The following is a 27,892-nucleotide window of genomic DNA, read 5'->3' on the forward strand; positions in this document are numbered from 1 at the left end:
GCTGCCAGACCTGCTGAGTATTTCCAGCACTTACTGTTTTTATTTGTTTGATACACTTCTATGTGGTGTCTTGGGACAATATAAATGCAAGTTGTTGTGCAGGTAGAGGTATACAGTATGGGTGTTGCAATGCGTTATTATGACAATGACAATAGTACTTCTCTTCAGAGTGCTGGGCACTTCAGGTACTGCTTCAGTTTGACAGCAATCACATTCAGCATGCACTGCTCCATCATTTTCAAAATTAACAAAAGCCTGGAAACCATACCGGATTTATAAAAGGTAGGCGGTCATGTGTCACCTTTGGCATGTTTCCGGCAGTTCCTGCAGCCATACTGGTGCCAAACGTCGTGTCCTGCACTCCTCTGGACCCCACCAGAAAGGCCGAGAGGGGGGTTTTGACGACTGGGCAACTCTCAACCTCCATAAATTTGCCCAGGCATGCGCCATGGAGAGGTCACTCCATAGTTGCCTCACAGCGACTGAAACAACACGGAAGGCAGCAGTTACGGGTTATAAGTCCAGATAAATTGGCGTAGAAACTGGGCGCCACGGGTTGCCTTTGTCGGTGGGAGAGGTCATTGCACCTCACTGGACAGCTACCGCCCGCCTCAAACCGGGCAGCCCCCGGTCAATAAGGTTCTGTCCCGCCACAGTCTGCCTGCTTCAATGGGTGCTTGGAGCTCAGGGTCATTGCCCGAAAGGTGGACTGATACACCGCACCAAACAACATGAAAAAAGGAAAGAAGGTACCAGCCCTTCGCTTTGCAAGCTGGAACGTCAGAACTATGTGTCCTGGCCTGTCGGAAGACCTTACACAAATCAACGATTCTCGGAAGACCGCCATCATTAACAACGAGCTCAGTAGACTCAATGTGGACATTGCAGCACTTCAGGAGACTCGCCTCCCCGCGAGTGGCTCTCTAGCAGAGCAAGACTACACCTTCTTCTGGCAGGGCAGGGATCCTGAAGAACCAAGACAGCATGGAGTGGGCTTCGCCATCAGAAACTCCTTGCTCAGCATGATAGAGCCTCCCTCAAATGGCTCGGAACGCATACTGTCCATCCGACTGCTCACCACCTCTGGTCCAGTACACCTACTCAGCATCTATGCTCCAACACTCTGTTCCGCACCTGAAGCTAAAGACCAGTTCTATGAACAACTCCATAACATCATTAGCAGCATCCCCAACACCGAACACCTATTCCTGCTGGGGGACTTTAATGCCAGGGTTGGGGCCGACCATGACTCATGGCCCTCCTGCCTTGGGCGCTATGGCGTTGGAAGGATGAATGAGAACGGGCAGAGACTGCTTGAGTTGTGTACCTATCATAACCTCTGCATCACCAACTCGTTCTTTCACACTAAACCCTGTCACCAGGTTTCATGGAGGCACCCAAGATCACGTCGTTGGCACCAGCTAGACCTCATTGTCACAAGGCGAGCCGCCTTAAACAGTGTTCAAATCACTCGCAGCTTCCACAGTGCGGACTGCGACACCGACCACTCCCTGGTGTGCAGCAAGGTTAGACTCAGACCAAAGAAGTTGCATCATTCCAAGCAGAAGGGCCACCCGCGCATCAACACGAGCAGAATTTCTCACCCACAGCTGTTACAAAAATTTCTAAATTCACTTGTAACAGCCCTTCAAAACACTCCCACAGGGGATGCTGAGACCAAGTGGGCCCACATCAGAGACGCCATCTATGAGTCAGCTTTGACCACCTACGGCAAAAGTGCGAAGAGAAATGCAGACTGGTTTCAATCTCATAATGAAGAGCTGGAACCTGTCATAGCCGCTAAGCGCATTGCACTTTTGAACTACAAGAAAGCCCCCAGCGATTTAACATCCGCAGCACTTAAAGCAGCCAGAAGTACTGCACAAAGAACAGCTAGGCGTTGCGCAAACGACTACTGGCAACACCTATGCAGTCATATTCAGCTGGCCTCAGACACCGGAAACATCAGAGGAATGTATGATGGCATGAAGAGAGCTCTTGGGCCAACCATCAAGAAGATCACCCCCCTCAAATCTAAATCGGGGGACATAATCACTGACCAACGCAAACAGATGGACCGCTGGGTTGAGCACTACCTAGAACTGTACTCCAGGGAGAATGCTGTCACTGAGACTGCCCTCAATGCAGCCCAGCCTCTACCAGTCATGGATGAGCTGGACATACAGCCAACCAAATCGGAACTCAGTGATGCCATTGATTCCCTAGCCAGCGGAAAAGCCCCTGGGAAGGACAGCATTACCCCTGAAATAATCAAGAGTGCCAAGCCTGCTATACTCTCAGCACTACATGAACTGCTATGCCTGTGCTGGGACGAGGGAGCAGTACCCCAGGACATGCGCGATGCCAACATCATCACCCTCTATAAAAACAAAGGTGACCGCGGTGACTGCAACAACTACCGTGGAATCTCCCTGCTCAGCATAGTGGGGAAAGTCTTTGCTCGAGTCGCTCTGAACAGGCTCCAGAAGCTGGCCGAGCGCGTCTACCCTGAGGCACAGTGTGGCTTTCGTGCAGAGAGATCGACTATTGACATGCTGTTCTCCCTTCGTCAGATACAGGAGAAATGCCGTGAACAACAGATGCCCCTCTACATTGCTTTCATTGATCTCACCAAAGCCTTTGACCTTGTCAGCAGACGTGGTCTCTTCAGACTACTAGAAAAGATCGGATGTCCACCAAAGCTACTAAGTATCATCACCTCATTCCATGACAATATGAAAGGCACAATTCAACATGGTGGCTCCTCATCAGAGCCCTTTCCTATCCTGAGTGGTGTGAAACAGGGCTGTGTTCTCGCACCCACACTTTTTGGGATTTTCTTCTCCCTGCTGCTTTCACATGCGTTCAAATCCTCTGAAGAAGGAATTTTCCTCCACACAAGATCAGGAGGCAGGTTGTTCAACCTTGCCCGTCTAAGAGCGAAGTCCAAAGTACGGAAAGTCCTCATCAGAGAACTCCTCTTTGCTGACGATGCTGCTTTAACATCTCACACTGAAGAATGCCTGCAGAGTCTCATCGACAGGTTTGCGTCTGCCTGCAATGAATTTGGCCTAACCATCAGCCTCAAGAAAACGAACATCATGGGGCAGGATGTCAGAAATGCTCCATCCATCAATATTGGCGACCACGCTCTGGAAGTGGTTCAAGAGTTCACCTACCTAGGCTCAACTATCACCAGTAACCTGTCTCTAGATGCAGAAATCAACAAGCGCATGGGTAAGGCTTCCACTGCTATGTTCAGACTGGCCAAGAGAGTGTGGGAAAATGGCGCACTGACACGGAACACAAAAGTCCGAGTGTATCAGGCCTGTGTCCTCAGTACCTTGCTCTACGGCAGCGAGGCCTGGACAACGTATGCCAGCCAAGAGCGACGTCTCAATTCATTCCATCTTCGCTGCCTTCGGAGAATACTTGGCATCAGGTGGCAGGACTATATCTCCAACACAGAAGTCCTTGAAGCGGCCAACATCCCCAGCTTATACACACTACTGAGTCAGCGGCGCTTGAGATGGCTTGGCCATGTGAGCCGCATGGAAGATGGCAGGATCCCCAAAGACACATTGTACAGCGAGCTCGCCACTGGTATCAGACCCACCGGCCGTCCATGTCTCCGTTATAAAGACGTCTGCAAACGCGACATGAAATCGTGTGACATTGATCACAAGTCGTGGGAGTCAGTTGCCAGCATTCGCCAGAGCTGGCGGGCAGCCATAAAGACAGGGCTAAATTGTGGCGAGTCGAAGAGACTTAGTAGTTGGCAGGAAAAAAGACAGAGGCGCAAGGGGAGAGCCAACTGTGCAACAGCCCCAACAAACAAATTTCTCTGCAGCACCTGTGGAAGAGCCTGTCACTCCAGAATTGGCCTTTATAGCCACTCCAGGCGCTGCTTCACAAACCACTGACCACCTCCAGGCGCGTATCCATTGTCTCTCGAGATAAGGAGGCCCAAAAGAAGATTAAAAATGGAGATTCTTGAACTTGGTAAAGTGACTCAGCCATGCTATACTAAAGATAATTGTAGATATTTCTTAACTGAAGTCCCGTGGCATTGATTGTTAATTGTGACAGAAGTCTGCAACAATATATCCCTTGAATTTGATTCAAACTGAAATGTAAATAGTGCCTATGGAAGATTAGAGGTGGATTACCAAAGCAATTAGACATCAGGGACTGATTAACTGCCGATGTAAATGGGCCATGAGTCCAATTTATTTGGAGAAGTCTGTGTTTATTTAAAAGAGGCTGGATTGAATGCTTGGTGAATCCCATTACTTCCTTCTGTCCATTCTGCAGTTTCAGTTAGACCACATCCCACAGTATTGAGTGGATTTTCTCATCCAGTGAAACAGGGGGCAAGGCTTTTAGCCCCGTGTTCCATTGAGAATTGGGATGTTCTGAGGTTAGGATTCATCATGTGCCTGCGGTGTGTTCAGGAAAATTTTCTACAGCAGTATGTTTCTAGTCCAACAAGAAAGGAGGCACTGCTAGACCTGGTTCTTGGGAATGAGGTGGGCCAAGTAGGAGAACATTTAGGGGACAGTGATCATTGTATCATAAGGTTTAGTCTGACTATGGAAAAAGACAAAGAACAATCCAGACTAAGAATAATTAACTGGGGGAAAGCTTACTTCAATTGGGTAAGAATGGAGCAGGAGCGAATAAATTGGAGCCAAAGGTTGGCAAGAAAAATGGTAACTGAACAATGGGCTACCTTCAAAGAAGAGATAGTTCAGGCACAGTCGAAGCATGTTCCCTCGAAGGGCAAAAGTAGGGCAAACAAATCCAGAACTCCCTGGATGACAAAAGAGATAGAGATTTAGATAAAGAAGAAAAAGTGTGCTTATGACAGATGCCAGGTAGAGAATACTATTGAGAACCAGGCTGAATATAGAAGGTTCAGAGGGGAAGTGAAAAAGCAAATAAGAGAAGCAAAGAGAGAATATGAACAGAGACTGGCAGCTAACATGAAAGGGAATCCCAAAGTTTTCGATAGACATATAAATAGTAAAAGAGTGGTAAAAAGAGGAGCAGGGACGATTACGGACCAACAAGGGGATTTGCACTTGGAAGCAGAGGGCATAGCTGAGGTATTAAATTAATACTTTGCATCACTCTTTACAAGGAAGCAGATGCAACCCAGGGAATGGTGAAAGAGAAGGTAATTCAGACACTAGAAGGGTTTAAAATTGATAAGGAGGAGGTATTGGATATGCTGTCTATACTTAAAGTGGATAAGGCACCATAAGATGCATCCAAGGATACTGAGGGAAGTAAGAGTGGAAATTGTGGAGACACTGGCCATAATTTTTCAGTCTTCCTTAGACTCAGGGGTGGTGCCAGAGGACTGGAGAATTGCAAACATGACACCCTTGTTCAAAAAGGATGTAAAGAAATGTCCAGCAACTACAGGCCATTCAATTTAACATCAGTGGTGGGGAAAAACCCGAATCTGTCCAAAATTCGGAAACCACTGTTCTCATTCCCAGCTCCAGTCAGGACAGCTTCGGGGTTTTCTGGCGGTTCCCGATTTTATTTTTAAAAGCCCGCCGGAAAACCACAAATCTGTCTGAAGTTCGGAAACTGCTGTTCCCGCTCTCAGCAACAGTCAGAGAGAGAGAAGGGGGTGCATGGGTGGGGGGGCAGGGGCGGTGGTGGTGGCAGAGAGAAAGAGAGGGGCAGAAAAAGAGAGAGGGGGAGACAAGTGGGTGCAGAGGAGGAGTGGCAGAGCGAGAGAAAGGGGCAGAGAAAGGGAGGGGGGAGATAGAGAAAGGGGGAGAGAGAGAAACTAAGAGCAGAGAGCGAGGGGGCAGACAGGGGGCAGAAAGGGAGGGGAGGGAGAGGGGTCAGAGAGACAGGGAGACAGAGAGAGAGAGAGGAGACAGAGAGAGAGAAAGGGGGACAAAAAGGGAGAAAGGCGGGGACAGAGAGAGAGGGAACAGAGAGAAAGGGGGTAAGAGAGAGAGAGAGGTTGACACACAGAGAGGGGGGAAAACACCCAGAGAGGGGGGAATATCATACAGAGGGAGTGACAACACATAGAGGGGAGAATGACACAGAGAGGGGAGGGAACAATCATAGAGGGGGGAATGACAGAGGGGGAACAATGCAGAGGGGGAAAACACAGAGAAGGGGGACAGAGAGAGAGAGGGTGAGAGAGACAGACAGAGAGAGAGAGGAGGGAAAGAAAGCAATCAAGATCATTCCGGACAGATGGACCGGTGAGCCTGACGTCAGTGGTAGGGAAGCTGCTGGAGAAGATACTGAGGGATAGGATCTAATCCCATTTGGAAGAAAATGGGCTTATCAGTGATAGGCAACATGGTTTTGTGCAGGGAAGGTCATGTCTTACCAACTTAATAGAATTCTTTGAGGAAGTGACAAAGTTGATTGATGAGGGAAGGGCTGTAGATGTCATATACATGGACTTCAGTAAGGCATTTGATAAGGTTCCCCATGGTAGGCTGATGGAGAAAGTGAAGGCGCATGGGGTCCAGGGTGTACTAGCTAGATGGATAAAGAACTGGCTGGGCAACAGGAGACAGTGAGTAGCAGTGGAAGGGAGTTTCTCAAAATGGAGACGTGTGACCAGTGGTGTTCCATAGGGATCCGTGCTGGGACCACTGTTGTTTGTGATATACATAAATGATTTGGAGGAAAGTATAGGTGGTCTGATTAGCAAGTTTGCAGACGACACTAAGATTGGTGGAGTAGCAGATAGTGAAGGGGACTGTCAGAGAATACAGCAGAATATAGATAGATTGGAGAGTTGGGCAGAGAAATGGCAGATGGAGTTCAATCAGGGCAAATGCGAGGTGATGCATTTTGGAAGATCCAATTCAAGAGTGAACTATACAGTAAATGGAAAAGTCCTGGGGAAAATTGATGCACAGAGAGATTTGGGTGTTCAGGTCCATTGTTCCCTGAAGGTGGCAACGCAGATCAATAGAGTGGTCAAGAAGGCATACGGCATGCTTTCCTTCATCGGACGGGGTATTGAGTACAAGGGTTGGCAGGTCATGTTACAGTTGTATAAGACTTTGGTTCGGCCACATTTGGAATACTGCGTGCAGTTCTGGTCGCCACATTACCAAAAGGATGTAGATGCTTTGGAGAGGGTGCAGAGGAGGTTCACCAGGATGTTGCCTGGTATGGAGGGCGCTAGCTATGAAGAGAGGTTGAGCAGATTAGGATTATTTTCATTAGAAAGACGGAGGTTGAGGGGGGACCTGATTGAGGTGTACAAAATATTGAGGTGTACAATATTCACAGGGTGAATAGCAAGAAGCTTTTTCCCAGAGTGGGGGATTCAATTACGAGGGGTCACGAGTTCAAAGTGAGAGGGGAAAGGTTTCGGGGGGATATGCGTGGAAAGTTCTTTACGCAGAGGGTGGTGGGTGCCTGGAACGCGTTACCAGCGGAGGTGGTGGACGCGGGCACGATAGCGTCTTTTAAGATGTATCTAGACAGATACATAAATGGGCAAGAAGCAAAGAGATACAGACCCTTAGAAAATAGGTGACATGTTTAGATAGAGGATCTGGATCGGCGCAGGCTTGGAGGGCCGAAGGGCCTGGTCCTGTGCTGTAATTTGCTTTGTTCTTTGTTCTTTATCTATCCAGAATACTCCATATTGCTACCAGAAGTATGCAGGCAGACATTGACTACTTGTGCAAGCAAAAATATACCAGATATCTCACTAAATCAGTGTCCAACATAGTGAAGAGAAAGTAAGTCAATAAATTAATCTCATTTAAAGCTTCTTCACAAAAATGCACATTTGTTGTTGTTTTGATTAATAGTAAGATACATTTTTAATGCCTTTTTCTTTCTGAGATTGTCTCACCGGCCCCCCATGTAAGACAAAAATTGTAATGTGGACCCCCCACATGAAAAGATTGGACACCCCTGATTTAAAGTATACCTACTTCTAAAATTAACACTTGTTTTAAAATGTCCAAATATAAATTACAAATACTGCTTCCATTGTATCCCTCTTGCTCTCCCAAAAACACACACAAAAAGAAAGACAATGTCATACTTTCTAAACACTCAATCATCTCTCAATCAGTATAGAAATAAAATGTTAATTAAAATGCTCCTTGAAAGAGCTGGCACAGATTCAATGGGCCAAATAGCCTCCTTATGTGCTATAGTATGATTCTATGCTGCAGTGGAGCTTGAACTCTATAGCGATGGCAGAAGAATCTGTCCATTAGCATTTACACAGAACACATACAGTGCTCCTGCCTTACTAAGCCTTTCTCATTTCCTGTCTCGTTGTAATTTACTGTCTAAATTTGCAGGTAAGAGACAGAGCGTGGTCTTTGCTTTTATTGGCGGCACTCCTGTAGGACTGACTAACCTTTGGACTGCAATCAGATTTATTTTATTTCAACTTACTTATTGCTTACCATCCTGAAGCAAATTCTTTTCTCAGTTCATAAAGACAAATCCCCACAGGAACAGAAACATGGACATCATGTCTCCCCCTAATGGTTTATTGGTTTAATACTATGGGAGATGAAATTCGACTAAGGCAGGGTTGGTAACTGGGCGTTATCACAATGAGCCTCTGTTACACTCCCCACTTGATATCTAGTCCTGTTGAAGTCAACTGAAGGGAATGACAGGTGGGGAGGATGATGGGCGACAACAACAACTTGTATTTATGTAATATCCTTAAATTAGTAAAATGTCCCAAGATGCTTCACAGGAGCATTATGAAACAAAATTTGACACCAACCTACATAAGAAGATGCCAGGACAGATGACCAAAAGCTTGTTCAAAGAGAGTATTAAAAGAGAAAAGACGTAGAGAGGTTTCGGGGGTGAATTCCAGAGCTTAGGGCCCAGGCAGCTAAAAGCATGGCCACCAATGGTGGAGTGATTAAAATTGAGGATGCTCAAGAGGCCAGAATTAGAGGAGCGCAGATATCTCAGAGGGTTGCGAGGCTGAAGGAGATAGGGAGCATGAGGCCACGGAAGGATTTGAAAAGAATTTTAAAGTCGAGGTATTGCTTAACCGGGAGCCAATGTAGGTCAGCAAGTACAGGGCTGATGGGTAAACGGGACTTGGTGTGAGCAAGAACGTTGGCAGCAAAGTTTTGGGTGACACATTTACAAAGGGTATAATGTGGGAGACCAGTCAGGAATGCACTGAAATAGTCAAGGCTAAAGGTAACAAAGGCATTGCTGAGGCTTGCAGTTAGCAGAGGCAGGGGTAGAATCAGGCGATGTTACAGAGGCGGACAGATATGACCCCACCCATGTCATACTACTGTTCAGAAGGAATTTCTATCCCTTGGTGTGGTACTAAGCATACAGGCCCGATAGTCCTACATTTGATCCCTGTGCTAGACTAAGTTTGATGTTTGCAGCCAGGAGGAGCAATCATGGCCTTACAATTTGCCAGAACATTTGAGTCAGTGTTCTCACTGCTGACTGCTGTCCGGTGTCATCCACATTTGTAGTGGGGTTGGTGTCACAAATACGGTAAGGGCATCAAGTTTCCTATCCCAAGCAGCTTTAGGGAACCAGTTGGGTTTTTAACAATAATGTCACGGTCACTTTTAATGATGTCAGCTTGTTATTTCCAGAATTTTTAAAAAATAAACTTTTAAAACTACATTTGAATTCTCAAACTGTTCCATCAACCCATTTTGTTCGGGGCTGACACATGAAAACGAACCCTTTGGGAGAATCGACAATTGCTCTGTCACAGCTTGCTGAACTGGATCCCACCAAGAGTCCTCAGCTCAGGAAAGAAAGGGAGGATGTTGTCGGGGGGCAGAGGAACCGAGAAAAAAAACAAAATTGGAACAAGTAAACAAGTGCGGTAGCATCAAGATCCCAGATGTGACAAACTTTAGGCCACGGCAAATTACAGGACATTCTTTAGTTCGAAATGTTTCTCCAGTTACAACAGTATTCTTCATTACATGAAAAATACAATTTGCAAATGTACGAATAATTTAAAGACTGAGAAGGTGTCTCAGTTTTTTAAAAAGCCTGCATTTATATAGTGCCTTTCACTACCACCAGACGTCCCAAAGCGCTTTACAGCCAATGAAGGACTTTTTGAAGTGTAGTCACTGTTGTAATGTCAGAAACCCGGCAGCCAATTTTACGCACGGCAAGCTCCCACAAACACCAATGTGATAATGACCAGATAATCTGTTAGCGTGATGTCGGTTGAGGCATAAATATTGGTCCAGAACACTAAGGAGAACTCCCCTGCTCTTCAAAATAGCACTATGGGATCTTTTCTGTCCACGTGAGAGGTCAGATGGTGCCTCAATTTAACATCTCATCCAAGAAACAACACTCCCTCAGTACTACACTGAAGCATCAGCCTAGATTTTTGTGCTTAAATTCTGCAGTGAGATTTGAACCCAGAACCTTGTGATATGAGCAATGAAAGTGCTACCCACTGAGCCACAGCTGACATTTATGTAACAGTGTGCAGTAATGACAACATAAAACAATGGTTCTTTTGTGGAATAAACCAACTGATCAAATTTCATAAAATCAACTAACTCATACAGTACTGCAATTGATTTGTAGTGTGTCTGTCAGTAGAGAGATGATTTTATTCCTCTTTAATTAAGACTGTTGGCTGAGGGGGTGGGCTAATGAATTCCAGACCTCCAACACAATTCCGATTGCACCACTCAATGCTTCAGGCCTCCAGCAGCTGTTTGGTCTTTTACCAGAATCTGTCGTGTTCTTTAGAAGTTTCAAACACCTTCCTCTGCGCTGACGGAAACTAAAGCCAAGCTTAAAGATGTTAGAAGCACTGGCATTTTAGTGATGTTTTGTTAGATAATAGGTTATCACTAATAAATCCTATGGATTTATCTGATAAATGACGATATATATTCTCAAAGATGAAGTTTGAGTTATTTGTTTCACAATTTTGTGCCGGCAAGTCCAAAAATATAAGGTCATCACTAATAAATCTAAGAAAATATCAGGAGAAACTTCCTTACCCAGAGAGTGGTTAGAATGTGGAACTCACTACTACAACGAGCAGTTGAGGTGAATAGTATTGATGCATTGAAGAGGAAGCTAGATAAACACATGAGGGAGAAAGAAGTAGCCGGATATGTTGATGGGGTGAGATGGAGTAAGGTGGGAGAAAGCTTGTGAGGAGCATAAATATTGACATAAAGCAGATGGCCCGAATGGCTTGTTTCTGTGCTACAAATTCTGTAATTCTATATAAAATAAATATAGCTTGTTTCATAGATGGTTATTAAAAACATAATTCAATCAACATTGAGGGTAACACAGCCAAGCCCACATCTCCTGGAATGTATTTCCTTGGGGCTTATCCCACTCTCTCACCTTGGCTTTTTCAGAATCCCTTTTTGGCAATTCATTCATATTCTTTGTTTCTTCAACACAACAACTTGCATTTATATAGCACCTTTAACATAGTAAAATTTCCCAAGGTACTTCACAGACAAAATGGGACACTGAGCCATTTTAGAAGATATTAGGACAGGTGACCACTGCTATGTCCAGACTGGCCAAGAGAGTGTGGGAAAATGGCGCACTGACACGGAACACAAAAGTCCGAGTGTATCAGGCCTGTGTCCTCAGTACCTTGCTCTACGGCAGCGAGGCCTGGACAACGTATGCCAGCCAAGAGCGACGTCTCAATTCATTCCATCTTCGCTGCCTTCGGAGAATACTTGGCATCAGGTGGCAGGACTATATCTCCAACACAGAAGTCCTTGAAGCGGCCAACACCCCCAGCTTATACACACTACTGAGTCAGCGGCGCTTGAGATGGCTTGGCCATGTGAGCCGCATGGAAGATGGCAGGATCCCCAAAGACACATTGTACAGCGAGCTCGCCACTGGTATCAGACCCACCGGCCGTCCATGTCTCCGTTATAAAGACGTCTGCAAACGCGACATGAAATCGTGTGACATTGATCACAAGTCGTGGGAGTCAGTTGCCAGCATTCGCCAGAGCTGGCGGGCAGCCATAAAGACAGGGCTAAATTGTGGCGAGTCGAAGAGACTTAGTAGTTGGCAGGAAAAAAGACAGAGGCGCAAGGGGAGAGCCAACTGTGCAACAGCCCCAACAAACAAATTTCTCTGCAGCACCTGTGGAAGAGCCTGTCACTCCAGAATTGGCCTTTATAGCCACTCCAGGCGCTGCTTCACAAACCACTGACCACCTCCAGGCGCGTATCCATTGTCTCTCGAGATAAGGAGGCCCAAAAGAAAAAAAAGGACAGGTGACCAAAAGCTTGATCAAAGAGGTAGGTTTTAAGGAGCATCTCAAAGGAGGAGAGAGGTAGAGTGACACAGAGGTTTAGGGAGGGAATTACAGAGCTTCGGGCCCAAGGGAGCAGAAGGCATGGCTGCCAATGGTGAAGCAAAGAAAGTAGGTGATGTGCATGAGGCTTGAATTGGAGGAACCTTCACTGTTGCTGGGTCACAATCCTGGAGCTCCCTCCCTAACAGCACTGTTGGTGTACCTGCACCACATGGACTGCAGCGGTTCAAAAGGCGGCTTACCACCACCTTAAGGGCAGTTAGGGATGAGCAGTAAGTGCTGGCCTAGCCAGTGAAGCCCACATCCCATGAACAAACAAAAAAATGCTAATTCTCAGTGGGTTTTTATATATATATATCCTGTCAGTCAGCTCAGCATTGACGATGGGGCTGAGTGAATTCACTCTATTGTTGTCAGTTCTGAAGTAGCCTGGCAACTTTTATCATCTGTATCCCTTTCTGTGACAAGTTATTCTTGACATTGTCTATCCAATGCTTCCATGCTCTTCCTCAGCTTCTTCTTCCATGTACCTCTGTTTACAGGGCCATGAAGTGTATTCTAGCTGTTCCCATTCTTGAAACATGTCCCAAACCATCACAGTCATCCATCTTGGATCTTCAGTACAAACATTGCTTGCCTTTTGGATGAGAAGTAAACCTGTGGCCCTCTCAGATGGAAATAAAAGATCCATGGGACTATTCAAAGACAATCAGGGGAGTTTTACTTGGTGTCTGAGCTAATATTTGTAGCGCAAACAACATCACTAAAAAAATAGATTATCTGGTCATTATCACAATGCCATTTGTGAGAGCTTGCTATACCCAAATTGGCTGCCACATTTCCTACATTACAATAGTGACTACACTTCAGAAATATTATTACTCTGCCTGATGTTTTTTTTTTAAACAGTGTAATTGAGGGCAGACTGAATACAAAAGTCAGTTTACCGCAGGAGCGTTTAATTTCAGAGGCTCAGAGCTTTGTGATATAACCTCCTTTATAGCTCTCAGTGAACAGATCTCTGTACAAGGTCACACAGCTGATGTTCTGCATTGAATATATCCACTGACTTGCACTTACTGCACTATAGGCATGACAAGTACTCACAAGTGAACATTCAATGGTGAAGATGTCTTGACCAGCCCCTGATTCTATGTCTGTATGTGTGGGATTTTAACTATTACCTCACATACAGCATATTATCTCTATCACTGCATTTACAGTGTGTTCATCAGTTTAACACAGTTCCAGCATATTTACAATAAAGGTAGTGCCCTTGAAAGATAGGTAGAATCCGACAGATTAATTTCTCATTGGGTTGAATAAGTAGGCTCATGCCTGGACCTGAAACAAAGCCCAGTTGTTTTAATACAAAAACTAAATACTGTGGATACTGGCAATCGGAAATAAAAAAAGAGAATGCTGGAAACACTCAGCAGGCTTTGGCAGCATCTGTGTAGAGAGAAACAGAGTTAACGTTTCAGGTCAGTAACATTTTGTCTGTGTTCTGATGAAAGGTCATTGACCTGAAACGTGAGCTCTGTTTCTCTCTCCACAGATGCTGCCAGACCAGCTGCGTTTATCTAGCATTTTCTGTTTTTACCCCAGTTGTTTTAATCCTGGCCACCTGTGACAAAGTCTACTGATGAGCTTTGGCTTCTCCAGCTCTACGTTAAGCGTATACACATATACACAATGCCCAAAGGAAAAGTGGTCGACAGGGATAAACCTGGTATATTTTAAACTGGAACTCAGCTCCACCACGCATCTACCCCCCATGACAAGAACAGACATATCGTGAGTGCAAAGAGAAAGCATGAATTTTAACCGTACACATGGGCAGATAATAGGTATTCAGGGATGAAAATGCCAGTATGCTCATCCAATTTAAGGCTATTTTGTAAGAAGCCATCCTGGATTTCCCAATGTCATTCTTATTTTCAGAATGAGCATGATAAACCCTCTCTTTTCCCATGGATGTTTAATTGTATTTGGGTGGTGGGCATTAACTGGGGATTCACTTGTGCTTCTATATATTGGAGCAGACTGATACCATGGTGGTTGGGTTTGGAGGTGCATGCTTGTCATGTGTATCTCTGCAAATAAAAGCTTATAAATTGTGTTGAGATTAGGCTCTTGTTCTATCCTTCACCACCTAGCTTTCTGGAATAGAACACAAGATTCACACTCAACTGCTTTTCCCAAAGTGTCATTTCTCTATTCCAATGTTATAGGATTCTAGGATATTTACTGGGGCACGATTTCCAAAGGGGAATGGGTGGAGTTCTGGTCCTGGGTTTTCCTGTACTCCACAGTGTGTCATAGAGTCATTTATGGCAAAGGAGGCTATTCAGCCCATCGAGTCCATGCTGTGCTTTCTTTTAACAGGTTCCCTGCCCGAAGCTAGCCTGATTGAGAGGCTTGGCTTCCTGTTGGGAGCAAAACACTCCATAAGAAGCTGCAGCCCAGGACCAGGTAGGTTTTCTGCTCCTTGGGCTGAGATCATGAAGTGGGGTAGCGGGGGTTGTTGGTGGGTACACTGTCATTTGGAGGGTTGTAGGTGATCGTGGAGGGTCAGTAAGAGATCGGGGAGTCAGTGATTGCAGGGGTCTAATTGTGGAGTGGGCGGTGATCCAAACACATGGAGTGGGAAACAAGTTTGCTTGGGGGGGGTGCGGGGGGGTTTGGAGGGAGCTGCCGGGGAAGCATTCCTGCTCCTCTTGGCCCACAAGCAGCACTGGAAAAGCACTTATCTCTTCCATGCAGCAGCCCTTGCCTCCCTTGAGCTGCAGCATTTCCCAAGTTCCCCCAGCCGCCAGTGTTAAAGCCAAAAGAGAAATTTTAGGAGCTCTAAGTTGTATCTCCTCCTCTGATCATACTGTCTGCAGCCCAAATCCTCACTCACAACAAATTCTGTTCACCCATCTCCCCTGTGTTCGCTGACCTATATTGGCTCCCAATCCAGCTATGCTTCAATTTTAAAATTATCATTCTTGTTTTCAAATCCCTTCATGGCCTCGCCCCTCCTCATCTCTGTAACCTTGTCCAGCCCTAGATCTCTGCACTTCTCCAATTCTGCCTCTTGACCATCCCCAATTTGGATCGCTCCACCATTCACGGCCATACCATCAGCTGCTAAAGCTCTAAACTCTGGAATTTCTTCCCTAAACCTCTCCACTTCTCTCTCTCTTCCTTTAAGATGCTCCTTAAAACCTACTCTTTGATCAAGCTGACATTTTACTACATTAAAGGCATTATTTTAAATGCAAGTTCCTATTGCTTTGAGAATTGGATGACTGCCTTTGCTGCTTCACCGAAGAATATCTTTGACCCATGACCTCTGTACACCCAGTGCCTTTGGCAAGAAGGAAATCTGTAGAAAGAAAGAACTGGCATTTATTTAGCACTTTCACAACCTCAGACATCCCAAAATGCTTCACAATCAATGACATACTTTTGAAGTGTAGCCATTGTTGTAATAAGAACATACAAAATCGGAGCAGTAATAGTCCATGTGGCTCCCTGAGCCTGCTCCACCGTTCAACAAGATCATGGCTGATCTTCTACCGCAACTCCATCTTCCCACATTATTCCCATATCGCTTGCAATCTAACAGTCTATCAACCTCTGCCTTGAATATACTCAATGACTGAGCATCCACAGCCCTCTAAATAAAGAATTCCAAAGATTCACAACCATTTGAGTGAAGAAATTTCTCCTCATCTCAGCACTAAATGGCTGACCCGTTATTCTGACCTCTAGTTCTACACTCTCCAGCCAGGAATGTAGAAAGCACAGCAGCCAAGTTGCACACAGCAAGCTCCCACAAACAGCAATGTGCTAATGACCTATAACTTGCTTTAGTGATATTTGTCAGACTACTGGACAAACTCCCCCTGATTTTTCTTCAAATATTACCATGCCTTTCACATTTATGCAAGAGGTCAGATGGCTTAATGTCTCATTTGAGAGACAGCACCTCTGACGCTGCAGCACTCCCGCAGTAGTGCAATGTGGGCTCCAGCTGAGATTTTGTGCTCAAGTCTCTGGAGTGGGACATGAACACAACCTTCTTACTCAGTGGTAACAGTGCTACCCACTGAGCGACAGACATGTTGCATGATGAGACAGCATCCATAGATCGGCTTAGGAATGTTACTGGGCTATATAAAGCATTACCAAAAAACCTGTAAACAGGAGGAACATGTCCGATCTCACTTCAGATGTAACTTTTTTTGTTTGAAGCTCTCGTGTGCTGCTCTCTAACCCTCAATATGTGCAGCACACATGTGCTTTGGAAATGTATGGAAATGTTAAAAGAGAGATGCTGTCTGCAGGCTCCGAGTCCAGGCAATGGCCAAACCCAACCTCAGCAGTCACGGGTCAGCCATAAATTACAGAGACAGCTCCAGGCACAGCGGCAATGCTCTGGCTTTGATGGAGCAGCGTATGGGTCTGAAGCGTTGCAGCTGGACCTGTTTAGAGGAGCAGTGAACTAAAACATGCATAGAAGGGTTTCAGGCCAGCCAACTTGCGTGCAACATGCTCTTCCGCTGTCGTGTTTATCCAGAGATGAATAACTTTCTTGTTTGGCTGTGCTCCAGTTTTGAAATGTAAGTTGTGAAAGGAAGCTGAGCTTTTTTTTTTGGTGACAGAAGGCAAGTTTATTTGCTTCATTCTGGACACCTTATAAAATAATTTAATTGATGTTTGTTTTTCTTTTTTTTTAGTTCAGCATCCGTAACCCTTTGTAAACCAGAATTTCTTAACTTTTTATCACCGTGTATAAAACGCATTTGCCACGAGATCAAGCTATTCTTCCTCCTGCTAACATCACATATTTCCAAGCCTGATATAGCAGGATTCAGCTGCACTATCTGATTCCCTCCTACAGTGTTCCAGTGCTATGCCATGGGCCCAGGCTCTGTTGAGTATTCCCCTACTTAACCAATCTGACATTTATATTTATAACATAAAAGCAAAATACTGCAGATGCTGGAAATCTGAAATAAAAACAGAAGGTATTGGAAATACTCAGTAGGTCAGGCAGCATCTGTGAAGAGAGAAGCAGAGTTAACGGTTCAGGTCAGTGATCTTTCATCATAAATGTCAGAAATTTCATCTGACATTTATATTCCCTGGAGCAGACATCCTCCTCCTTTGCGCGAATCAGATTGTTCAATTAGTTTTCAATTGCAAATAGGTTTGGCTAATTGTCCTAAAAGCCATCTATAACTGAAAGGAGACAATTATCAAAGAGAGAATAGCTATCATATGTATCACTCTTTTCACGACCTCAGGACATCCCAAAATGCTTTACAGCCAATGAAGAATTTTTAAAGTGTAGACATGGTGATAATGCAGGAAACCCAGCAGCCAATTTGTGCAAAGAAACCTCCCACAAACAGCAATGAGATAAATGACCAGATCATCTTTTTTAGGTATGGGCTGAGGGATAAATATTTGAACAGGGCACCGGGGGAGAACTCCACCTACATTTTGTTGAAATTTGGCCTAACCATCAGCCTCAAGAAAACAAACATCATGGGACTGGACGTCAGAAATGCTCCATCCATCAATATTGGCGACCACGCTCTGGAAGTGGTTCAAGAGTTCACCTACCTAGGCTCAACTATCACCAGTAACCTGTCTCTCGATGCAGAAATCAACAAGCGCATGGGAAAGGCGTCCACTGCTATGTCCAGACTGGCCAAGAGGGTGTGGGAAAATGGCACACTGACACGAAACACAAAAGTCCGAGTGTTTCAAGCCTGTGTCCTCAGTACCTTTCTCTACGGCAGCGAGGCCTGGACAACATATGTCAGCCAAGAGCGACGTCTCAATTTATTCCAACTTCGCTGCCTCCAGAGAATCCTTGACATCAGGTGGCAGGACCGTATCTCCAACACAGAAGTCCTCGAGGCGGCCAACATCCCCAGCTTATACACACTACTGAGTCAGCAGCGCTTGAGATGGCTTGGCCATGTGAGCCGCATGGAAGATGGCAGGATCCCCAAGGACACATTACAGAGTGAGCTCGCCACTGGTATCAGACCCACCGGCCGTCCATGTCTCCACTTTAAAGACGTCTGCAAACGCGACATGAAGTCCTGTGACATTGATCACAAGTCATGGGAGTCAGTTGCCAGTGATCGCCAGAGCTGGCGGGCCGCCATAAAGGCGGGGCTAAAGTGTGGCGAGTCGAAGAGACTTAGCTGTTGGCAGGAAAAAAGACAGAAGCGCAAGGGGAGAGCCAACTGTGTAACAGCCCCGACAACCAATTTTATCTGCAGCGCCTGTGGAAGAGTCTGTCACTCGAGAATTGGACTTTACAGCCACTCCAGGCGCTGTTTCACAAACCACTGACCACCTCCAGGCGCTTACCCATTGTCTCTCGAGATAAGGAGGCCAAAGAAGAAGAAGAAGTGCCATGTGATCTTTTACATCCGCCTGAGGCCAGACAGAGCGTCGGTTTAACACCTCATCTGAAAGACGGCACCTCTGACAGTGCAGAGCTCCCTGGAGTGTCAGTGGAGTCCATTTGTGATCTCAGCCAACAACCACACGTGTACTTTGCAGCGTGGGTCACTGGATAATAATCAGGACCAGGAATATAACTGCATCTTGAAAATTAACCTTTTAACCCTTAAATAATTGGCTTTTTCCACCACAGCTACTCCACATGGGTTAGTAGGAGGCACAGTCATTGATAAAATATGTTACTGTAAACCATAATTATTGTTATAATAGATGGCCAGTAGCTAAACAGCGCCATCTCCTGCTTCCTACAGAATATTGTCTTTTTCAAAAACTTCAAAAGCTTCACAACTGTTATTTGTTGTATTTTTAAGATTGTCCCCAAGCATGGCTTCAAAACAACTGGCTTGTTGACTGCTTTTAATGGCCGAGGGATACTCTGCACTATTGCATCAATTGAGCTTTCCGTTTTCGGAGGGCTTGTGTCCAACAATCTTGCTCTGTTGGCAACACAACTTCTGCCCGCAAGAGTTTGCTTTTATGAAAGGTTGTGTTCTGAGAAAATATGTCACTTCTAAAAAAAAAAGTATGGGTCACACATTTCAGGAAAACAGAATTATAACCAGGACAGAATTACACCTCGTTTCACATAACAGCCTTAAGGGTCAACAAGGATTGCCAATTGGAAAGCACGTAAATGACCTTGTTTTGTTAGATAAGGGTATTAAAGGTTACGGAACCAAGGCACGTAGATGGTGTTAGGTTACAGATCAGCCATGATCGAACTGAATAGCAGTACAGACTGAAGGCGCTGAATGGCCTCCGCCTGTTCTTACATGCCTAGCAGTGGCATTGCAATTACAATATGACTAGAACTGTTCCCTCAATACTATAACCATATATTTATTTGTAAAAATACACCAGATATTTTCTGATCGACTAATAAAATAATTGCCCATTTAATTATGCAAAAGCAAGTATTATATCAGCAGGTTTTTTTTTAGCAGGGTACTGCCAATGCCTTTCTGATTGATTATGCTACCAAGATATGTGTTTGGTGCACAATAAGCTGTGATGTATGCAATTGATGATGTGGGATACAGCAGTTTCAGCTGAGAACATTTTGGGGCTGAATTTTAACATTCCGACCTGGCAGAGTGGGGGAAGCCAGGAGCACGCTTCTCAGTGACTTTTTAATTCAGCCACGGTATTTCCATCTGACCTCCGGGTTTCTCGACCAATTGGAATGGGTGGGCGTAATGACGACTCACTGCAGTCTGTTTCAGTATTTAAAGGAACCCTGCGAGGGTCTGAATGGAAGCATTTCAGAACTGAGCCAGTAACTGGGCAAACGTGCAAAGGAAGCCCCAAGGTTCTCAGATGCTGTGGGCTTTAAAGGCCTGCAGGGAGATTCTGCTGCTGCTCCCCGTGGCCAGGAGGAAGAAGGGAGCCACAGAGAACCAGCAGGCTTGGCTGGAAGTGGCAGAGGAGGTCAGCAGCAGGAGTGTGGTTCCTGGATACAGTTCCGCAAGAGTTTCAATGACCTGATCAGGGCAGGGAAGGTGAGTGGCACATTCAAGTGCTAAGTTCCTCACTCTGCCTTCCCCAACCTTCTTCCACACATCACTCCCCAGACCAGCACACCTTGCAAGTGAACCCATCCCTCTCTCTCGAGGCACCTCCTCACATCCCCATCTGAACAACCAACACTGACACTCACCCTCACCCTCATCATATTGCCATCTCACACCCATCCCTCATAGTGACCCTCTACAAATGTCCTTCCATCCTCTCAAAGTATTCCACAGCTCACACTTATCGTTTTCTTTTTCCTCTCCTTGCAGAAGAGAACGCAGAACACCAGGGAGAGGCAGAGATCTACGGGGTGCACCTCCAGTCATAGTCACCTTGACAGCAGCAGAGGAGGAAGTGCTGGAGATAAGCCAGGTCTCCGCATGCCTGGCCATTATGATGAAGAGATCGGGGTCTCCCAGCTACCCGATGACTGAATTAAATATCACACATCTACATAATGTAACACGCTACATCAGGTAGACTTGATGCCACCAGCCACTGAAATACAATGATCTGCACGATGATGACTTAAGAACCTTCTCACCTTGTCAGTACTAATTCACGTCTTTCATCTCCCAAAGATCCCACAAGCATCCCTGAGCTGCTGCCGCTGGAGGAGGATGAAGCCTCCTCGGAGGAGATCACTCACTTTGTGGATGCGTTGTCACAGGACTCATGCACATCCTCCACCAGCTCAGATACCCACACCACAGGTGGGGTCACGAAGGCAGGTAGTTGTGTTGTCACATGGTGAATCACAAATCACAAGTGAGCAGGAGCAGGTGCGGGAGACAGGGACAGCAGTGGAGAATCCCTGTCGGAGGGTGAGGGATACTCCAAGCTCTTCTCAGCAGGACACAGATGCTGAGCCGCTGGGGTTATCACAAAGGGGACTATTCTGGAGCAGCAGAAAATGTGTGAGGTTCTGTCAGCCTTTCCAGAGGCAATTGCACACGACTGGAGAGAGATTGGAGGAATCAGTCTCTAGCATGAGTGCCATGATGTTTCGGGCCTTTACGCTGATGTCCACCTCCATGGAAAGAGAGGCCACCTGCATGGAGAATCAGATGTGGCAGGTAACCGAGTGCATGGCTCTGACCAATGGTCTGCACACTCCGTCTGCAACTTAAGCAGGTTGGAGAAAAGTCTCAGCTTGACCATTTCGTGCCTCTCTGAAGTGCAGAAAAGAGCTCTCCAGCTCTTGGCTAGCAAGGAAGTGTGAGTGGGCCATGAGAGGGAAGAAGGAGAAAGGGCAGATGACAGTGGGGAATCTTTTCAACAGGCTTCCACTCCTCACCCATTTCACCCCGCCCCCACTCAGGCCCACAAGCTGCCTGCTGTCCCAATGACCGAGATGGGCTCTGCACAGGTGCAGGTGGAACAGTCCTTAGTGGGGCCCTCATGGGATCCAAAACCCAGAGGACAACGGCCAAGAGCATCTGAGCAGTCAGAGCAGAGACACAGGCAGTCTGTCTCGACCTCTGCTGAAGCCACAGGGGTGCACCATGTAGGAGTAATAGGAAAAGGAAGAAAAAGGATTTGTAGTTGTCCAAGGTTGTTCACTTGAGTGTTTAAGACTGTGTTAAATTGTCATGTTTCTGTGTTTTGGCCATAAACTTTATTTCTAAGTTCCATCGTCCCATCCTCCCCATTGATGCCTGTCACCTACTAAGTGGCCTTCTGCCTTGTGAAGAACAGTATGACAAGAGTAAAAGAGGAACAATGGGTGTCTGTGAGAGGGATGGATTGCTGACTGTGGCACTGCTTTGTGCTGGAGGCTGGGGTGGTTGTTGGTGGTGGTGGAGGGGTTGCGGGGTGATGTGGGAGGTGCACACTGGTTTCAGAATTGGCATGTCAGATGGCTGCACAGACTCAGATTTACTGAAATAATGAATCAGGCCGTCCTGGGCATCCTTGGCAGTTAAGTGAGTGACTATGGATGCCTTCACCACATCAGGCTGTTCCTGCACCTGGTCTGAGGATGTAGAGTGGTCATCACCTCCCTCCTTCTGCAGCTCCAGTCGCCTCTGCAGTGCAATGTTGTGCAAGGCACAGCAGACAACTACCATGCTGGACATCCTTTCTGGTGCACACTGAAGGACCCCACCTTACCCCCACATCTGTCCAGGCACCTGAATCACATCTTCATCCCGATGGCTTGCTCAATGACAGCTCTTGTGTTCATGTGTAAGAAGTGGCTGTCTAATAACCTTATAAAATCTTATGAAACGAATTGCATCTTATAGAAATAGTTCTCTCTCTTGCTCTCTCTTTCTCTCAGTAAGATTCTGTAGCAGGCAGCTAGGACAATGTAGGCCTGTTATCTCCGCCGAGGACATGACTCTAGCACAGACTCTGAAACAGGACATTCCTAAAGCTGATAAGATGGAGCCTCGTACCCTCTCTAGACAAATGTCTGGCAGAAGTTTACAGACGATACCAAGCACCAGATAAGATGAAACGTGATATCGGGGGAAGTGGGGGTGGGGTGCGCAGAGTGATGGGCATGGGAGGCATTTACAGTGAGTACTTGTCCCTTAATGATTGGACAATTAGAATCAAACAACTGACAAGTGATTGACATGGGACACCCTCCAGACCCTAGAAATAAAGTATATTAGCAGGTGCTCAGGAGGGAAATCTTCAGTCTTCTTTGGACAGGAGAGAAGGAGAGTTTCCCAGAGTGGAGTCTATGCTGGCGTCTGCCTATCACTTTGGTTAACTCAAGAAGACTGAGGACTCTGAGGACTGAAGAGACCACCAACACCTCGCCTGTCTCATCTGTCAAGGAGACTGCCAACACTGATCTGGGATTGGTAAACTGTTCAATCTGTTATGGCTCCTATGTCTTTTCTGTCTACTTAGCTTATGCATCATCATAATTAAACTGCTACTTCTTAATATACATTATATTTCGACTGTTGCTTCTTAATAAACTGCTTTAAAATCACCTATGACTTTGACCCCCCACCCCCCTCACCTTCTTTGGGTATCTGTGACTCCCAGACCTATCTTACACGTGTGGCTTAAGTTAAACCTTTCCTGGGTGTCAGTGGGAGGGCTCCTCACAGGTGTCATCAGCTATGTCCTTAGAGGGTGGCTCTCTGAGGAGCCATTCGCTGAATCTGCTTGGAGGTGCAAAGATCTGTAGGAGACTTGACTGGCGCAGGAGGAAAGCATCATGGCAGCTTCCTGGGTATCCTGCACAGACATGCATGATGATCTTTTGGTTGCATACCAGCTGAACATTGATGGAGCCTCGTACCCTCTCTTTCAGTTGATGAAGACTGCTGGGTGATCTAAGGGTGCCCTGATAACCACATGGGTGCAATCTGTGACTCCCTGGACCTATGGGAATCCAGTCAGAGCAATAAATCTGAGGGCCCTCTCATTCTGAATGGGCTGATCTGTAGCAAATGGGCATAGGTGGTAGCCCTGGCAAACCTGGCATCCATCACCTGGGAGGTGGTTGAGGAGCAGCTGCTGCTGCTGCTCCTCTTGTTCCTCATCAGCAGTCCAAAGCAGAACTGTACAAGTGGCTCCCTTGCTACTGTGAAGGCTGACAGCAGGGAAGTGCACATCAAAGACAAAAAACTCCAATGTAGGAGAAATGGCCTCCAAAGCAATGAAAACACACTCTCCGAACAAGTCCTGTGAGCAAAAACCTTTCACTTGGACAAAGAAGCATTTTTCATGTCTCAGTATTTAAAGGTTTTCCAGCCTGTCAATTGCTCAGCCCTGCCAATCCCCCCGTCCTCCTGTCTAGTTTGACCTAGCGAGTTCCAGGAAACCTGTGAAACTGTGTACAGACAGTTAAAGACAGAATCCACTAAATCGCCTTTTAACTTAATCAAATGTCAGACCCACCTGCCCCACAGCAGTTTCCCATGCGCTAATGAAAGCGCTCAATTTAATTGCAAAAGTTCCTGCCAGCTGCCTGACACACCAGCGTTTTTTGCTGTTTTCACCTGAGGCTGTCACAGAAGCCCACCCACCCTGGCAGGTTAAAATTCCCCCTTTAATTGTCAGGATAACAAAACACAGTATTCCTCAATGAGACTGTCATGCCCAGTAAAGATATAGCAAATTCATAACTTTTAAGATATGAACTTTATTCAATGTGGACTCCTTGAAATTGACTTTTCCTTTAAAAAAGTGAACAATGTGCTGTAAAGATGGCGACCATAGGTCAGATGACTTGGCCTGTATATTCAAAAACTGCCTCACTGTCTTGAAAGGACCAAAAGGATGCATTCCAGACTAAGAGGTATTAACTACACCCATACTGAAACCATCAAGAGAGATTCCTGAATTAAATGGGTTCTTCTGAGACAAAGAAGATGTGAAGTAGCCACATCATAACAGAATGGTACCCATCCAGACATCAATAGATAACCATGGATTCCACATCCTTGTCCATTGTGTAGGCACACCAGGAGAAAAGGCCATGTGTCAACTAACAGAAAAGCTAATGTGATGGATTTTGACCTTAAATGGTAGCCCCCTGAAGAGGGAGGGGGCGATCACAAAAACATCACAGAAAACTGTCCATCCAGGGGCTGTGGAAAGAAGTCCAGCCAGATAAGGAAAGAGCCCTGCTGCTAATTGTACACTTCAACTTGTTGCAGCAGAGAACTGAAAGTGACCGTCACCTCCAGTCTGAAATCTTAATCACCAGAAATCTACAACACCTCAACAAGTTCAAGACTTAAAAACATCCAGGCCTGCACCTTTAAAAAGACTGTCCTCCTTAGAAGACTCAACAGGTTTACCATGAACCACGAACACCTACCTCACTTTAAACCACTTACCGTTCTCCCCTCTGTCCATCTATTCTGGTGTATGCGTGCGTGAGTGAATGTGTGCATGAGTGATGTTGAGACCATTTCGGGAATCATATAAAAATAAATAGTTATCTTTTGTTTAACTTATGAGAAAACGTATCATTTGTCTATTTATTTGACCCTAAAAAGAACTCAGGGACTAACTCAACATTTTAACAAATCACAATTGCGGTCAGTTGGGAGATGAACAGTGGGAACCACCCACACCCCTTACCACTTATCCATAACAATATACACAGCCAATAAAATCCTTTCACATTCTCATATAAAAAACAGCAAGTCACTACTTACAAATCTCAAAAAATGATTCTGTGGTTCAAATGTTAGTAATTGGAGAGACAATGTGAAATAGTTCAACTCTATTGGAGTTAGAATGGCACCTGAATGTTTCTGTTTGTTTCCTGTTCTAGAGTCAAGCCTATCGCCCTGCGCTCCCCATTGTATCAGAAATTGACAACAGGGTCTGTACTCCACACTACATTGTAGCTTAATCCATAACTTAATACCTACAAGTGTAAAATGGTAACTCCTTAAATTGCATTTATCCCATGGTTTCATACTCCTGTAATTATATGTGATAGATAATCTGCTCCAACTTAGAACACATAATGATGCAGCTCAGAAAGAGGCCTTTTGGCCCATCATGCATCTGGTGACTGTTTAAAAGAGCTATTCTCCCCTTCAAGTATTTATCCAATTCTATATTGGAAGTTACTGTTGAATTTGCTTCCGCCACTCTTTCAGGCAACACATTCCCGATCACAACAACTCGCTGTGTAAAAACTTCAGCACAATGACCTACTCATTCACCCTACCAGTACTTTTAATAATTTTAAATGCTTGGATCATGTCCCTCTTTCATCATATGTCCAATGGGATAAATCTGACACTCTTTTCATAGCTCATGATTTATTGCCTAGCGCTGTCCTCCTATGAACTATTTCAAATGCCTGATGCCGTTCTGAAAATACTGCTTACAAAAAAAAAACCACAGGAAATGGCCCAGAATATCCATGGAGGCACAATCTTGGCAGCTGCACTGGGATCCAAGCCCAGGGATGAACTGTGTCATTGGCCCAACTGAAGACCAAGGAGGAGGGGCCTCCAAGAACTTTGGTGGTGTGCAAGTACATCTGCTTAAGGCCCCAGAAATGCTGACAAAAACTATCCAGTCCCGGATGTGGGTAGGATTGTCAACTCTGCTTGGACATATTCCCTCCGACAGCCCCGGCCCCACCATTGGTCACCAGATACATTGGCCTGAATTTTACCAACATCAGGGTGAAAAACAGGTCCTTTGCCCACAATTGCCAGCAACTGGACTACCTCGGCAATTTTACCACAGGCAGCCTCCTAATTGGCCGACTGTAGGCCCAACGTCCAATTAAGGACAGTGGCGGGCTCCTGATGCTGCTGGCCCAATCAGAGGGCCAGCTCTGAGATCTCAGCAGCGCCATCGGGAGAGGTGGTCACTGCTGAGGTATGCAGGAGACCACGGGAGCTTGGACAGGTAAGTTTTAAAAAAAATTCAGTGGGGTGAAGGGTCTGGGTTCCAATGGTTCTGCGGACTGATGCAGGGAGGCTGTCTCCATTAAGCTGGCAGCCCTCAACTCCCCTGTTATTCTTCAACCAATTACTTTAAATCGATGCTGTCTGGTTATTGACCTCTCTGCCAACAGAAATGGGGCCTTCCTATCCACTCTATCTAGGCCCCTCGTAATTTTATGCACCTCGTGACTCTTAAAAGATCCTCTGAAATGGCCTAGCAAGCCATTCAGTTCAAGGGCAATTAGAGATGGGCAATAAATGCTGGCCCAGCCAGCAATGCCCACATCCCACAAAAAAAATTTTTTAAAATTAAACCTCCCCTCAGCCTTCTCTGTTCCAAAGAAAACATCCTCAGCCTATCCAAACTTCCTTCATAGCTAAAATTCTCCATTCGTGAGATAGAGGTACAAATATGTAAACAGATTATGGAAAGATGTAGAAGCAACAGGGTGGTGGTGATAGGAGATTTTAATTTTCCCAACATTGACTGGGATTCACTTAGTGTTAGAGGTCTAGATGGAGCAGAATTTGTAAGGAGCCTCCAGGAGGGTTTTCTAGACCAGTATGTAAATGGTCCAACTCGGGAAGGGGCCATACTGGACCTGGTGTTGGGGAATGAGCCCGGCCAGGTGGTTGAAGTTTCAGTAGGGGACTACTTTGGGAATAGTGATCACAATTCCGTAAGTTTTAGAATACTCATGGACAAAGACGAGAGTGGTCCTAAAGGAAGAGTGCTAAATTGGGGGAAGGCCAACTATACCAAAATTCAGCAGGAGCTGGGGAATGTAGATTGGGAGCAGCTGTTTGAAGGTAAATCCACATGTGATATGTGGGAGGCTTTTAAAGAGAGGTTGATTAGCGTGCAGGAGAGACATGTTCCTGTGAAAATGAAGGATAGAAATGGCAAGATTAGGGAACCATGGATGACAGGTGAAATTGTGAGACTAGCTAAGAGGAAAAAGGAAGCACACATAAGGTCTAGGCAGCTGAAGAAAGACGAAGCTTTGGAAGAATATCGGGAATGTAGGACCAATCTGAAACGAGGAATTAAGAGGGCTAAAAGGGGTCATGAAATATCTTTAGCAAACAGGGTTAAGGAAAATCCCAAAGCCTTTTATTCATATATAAGGAGCAA

Source organism: Heterodontus francisci, chromosome 4, assembly GCF_036365525.1.
Source record: "Heterodontus francisci isolate sHetFra1 chromosome 4, sHetFra1.hap1, whole genome shotgun sequence".
Lineage (NCBI taxonomy): Eukaryota > Metazoa > Chordata > Chondrichthyes > Heterodontiformes > Heterodontidae > Heterodontus > Heterodontus francisci.